This window comes from Poecilia latipinna, unplaced genomic scaffold (assembly GCF_001443285.1).
Source record: "Poecilia latipinna isolate Pla-1442-1.1 unplaced genomic scaffold, P_latipinna-1.0 Scaffold2032, whole genome shotgun sequence".
Classification (NCBI taxonomy): domain Eukaryota; kingdom Metazoa; phylum Chordata; class Actinopteri; order Cyprinodontiformes; family Poeciliidae; genus Poecilia; species Poecilia latipinna.
In genome coordinates, this window is record NW_015114648.1 from 104,494 (window position 1) to 107,139 (window position 2,646).

At 35.8% G+C, this 2,646-nt stretch overlaps 1 long non-coding RNA gene across 1 annotated transcript; it reads right to left on the bottom strand.

Moving 5' to 3' along the window:
* LOC106935847 (uncharacterized) lies at nucleotides 1–892 on the bottom strand. Its single transcript, XR_001421985.1, has 3 exons — nucleotides 775–892; nucleotides 596–697; nucleotides 1–68 (listed from the first exon to the last, which is right to left on the bottom strand). It is a non-coding gene; the product is annotated as an uncharacterized LOC106935847 (long non-coding RNA).
* Between the last annotated feature and the right edge of the window lie 1,754 nt (nucleotides 893–2,646).

Genomic DNA, 2,646 nt, shown 5'->3' on the forward strand with positions numbered 1-2,646 from the left:
TGCCGCTTCTTCTTCAGCACGGTGCTGCCTACACAAAAGAACTCGCTCTCAGTGCCCCCAGTGGATAACTAGAGTACAACATGCACATACATAATAGTAAACAGAACAAGGATACAGAAATTGCAGCTTTCAAAACAAATCAGAAAACATGAACACATAGCACCAAACAACTCAAAGACAAGTTAAGATGAGAACACATATGGCTATGCATAATGGTGCCAAAAATGGAAATATGTTTGTGTGACAATGACTGTACTTTTTTGGGGGAAACTTTTCTATTGGCTTTGATTGCCTGGGATCATCTAAGTCTGTGTCTTCATTTCTTCACTTAGCTTGAGGCAAGTTATAAAACTTTCAATACACCTCAGCGTCATTATGAGAATCTCATACTGGTCTATGCTGACTGTAGGCTATCCCTGTTGGTGAGGTCTGCAGCCTGGAATCTGCACATCACGCTTTCTGCTTTAAAAATAAGTTTACATTGTTATGTTTGAGGAAGAAGAGTTTGATATGAAAGGGAAGCAGCACAGACTTTATTCTGTTTATATGAAGACAGTTAAGAATGAAGGCATTGATTTTGGAGAACCAGACTCACAGCGGATAAGAACGAAGATCAGTCCAGCCAGCAGGAAAGTAGTGAGGAGCCCCAGTATGATGATAACACCGACATAAACTCTCTTTTTAGAGTTTTCTAAACCTTAACAAAAAAGAAATGGGAATCAAACACAATTTGACATTTAACACTGGCTGAAAAAAACAAAACCATATATCCACCTTGCTCTTTTCTCCAATCATTATTTCCTCCTAGGGTCATTGGTGTACCTTTAGGGAAATCTTCAATGGATTCATTGGCGTAGATGTTCTCCATTGTCTGGATGGATGTTGCTCCTGTGCTTGATTGTCAGATCTGCAGAAATAGCATTCAGGAAAAAGGCATCCAGTTAGACCTCTTATCATTTGAGGAAGTCAGACTTCAGAGGTGACCATGTCTTTTCTCAAGTAAAGTTTCACAATGCATAAAGAGCTATTGTGTTTCCTTAAAGGAAACGTATCACTTAAAAATGCATATTGTTTTTACCGTAGAGGTCAGTTGAAATGGTGAGATAAAATTATAAACAGGGATATCTACACATCTATAATATTTCAATTAATTTTTTAAATCTAGTTGAGTCTAAATATTTTTATAAATGTCTTCCATCTGTCTTGAAAAAAATGCAGCAAATATGTGAACAAAAAATCTAACCTAAACACTTTGCTGAGAAATTTATTTTTGCATCTTCAGTACATTTATAGTACCAATCTCCAGCTGTTGAGCACATTGATAAAAATGATCTGCCTGAAAAACTCACACTTGATAACTTTTGCACAAAGGTTTGCTGCTTCTGTGTGTTTGCTTATTTCTGGCACTCTCACTGCATTTGATGACAGAGGAACTAATTAATCCGCGGATTAACTCTCAATTCCTGCACTCTCAATTCCCCTCAGAATTTGATGATTTTTTATTTTTATTCCGGAAAATGTATGTGTGCTTCTTTTTCTGCTTTATTTTGGGCCCCACAGCCGCAGATTGTGGGAAAGTGATACGCACATTTTCAAATGTTACAACTACTTTTGGCATTCATGCTTTGCTTCTTTTTCAACCAGTTATAGTTTCAAAATACTTTTTATATATATAAAAAAAAAAAAAACTTTCTTACACATTGTATATTTTTCCATTGGATTTAATTTAATGTATAATTTGTGTCAGCTTCATTATTTAGCTGGATTATTTTCTATTCCAATGTGACAATCTGGTTGCCTTTACTAGACTCTTTTTGTTGCAGGTACATTTGGTCATTGCTGCTTCTTTTCTATTGGTATTCAGAGAATACCACAAGAAATGTTCAAAAGTTTTCTCAGTCATGGTGACTATAACTTTTTAAATATTAACATGTTGTTAATATGTGTCATCTAAGTGAGCATTTTCAATACAAATTGTCAAAATTGAAACTTTACAGACAAACAATTGTTTTTATTAGTTTTTGCTTCACAAATAACAATAGGACCTTTCCCAAAATCAACTGAACAGTTTTTTTTTTCTTTTGGTAGTAAAGCATTCAAAACCCTTTTATCAATTGATGAGAGTTCACTTATCAATAATTGCAAAAAAAAAAAAAAAAAAAAAAGAAACATCAAGCCAGAAAACACAACATTGTATTGTACAGAATGCTCTACTTGGGGTTTTTATGTTTGCATGTTTTTAGGTACATGGTCCTGATACTCTTGAACGTTTCTCTGCCCTGCCAGCTTGTGGAGCTGCTGTTACGCAATTACCACTACAACGGATGTGTGTATGTTGATGATGCGGAGATTACTTAAGACTGTGTGCTGTGTGATAAAAGGGTGATGACAGTAAAATGCATCACAGACTTATGTTTGTGGGGGGGTTTTAAAAAAAAGAGAAACATGTCTTGGGTTTCAGCGTATTTTGAAAAAATGATCAGATAATTCTTTTTTTTGGGGGGGGGGGCTCTAGTGGTCTTTATTTGATAGTTAATTGACAGGAAAGTGGTTAATGAAAGAAGGGGGAAGAAATGCAGCAAAGGTCGCCAAGACCAGGAATTAAACCTGCGACAGCTGCGTCAAGGACTAAGGCCTCCATATGTG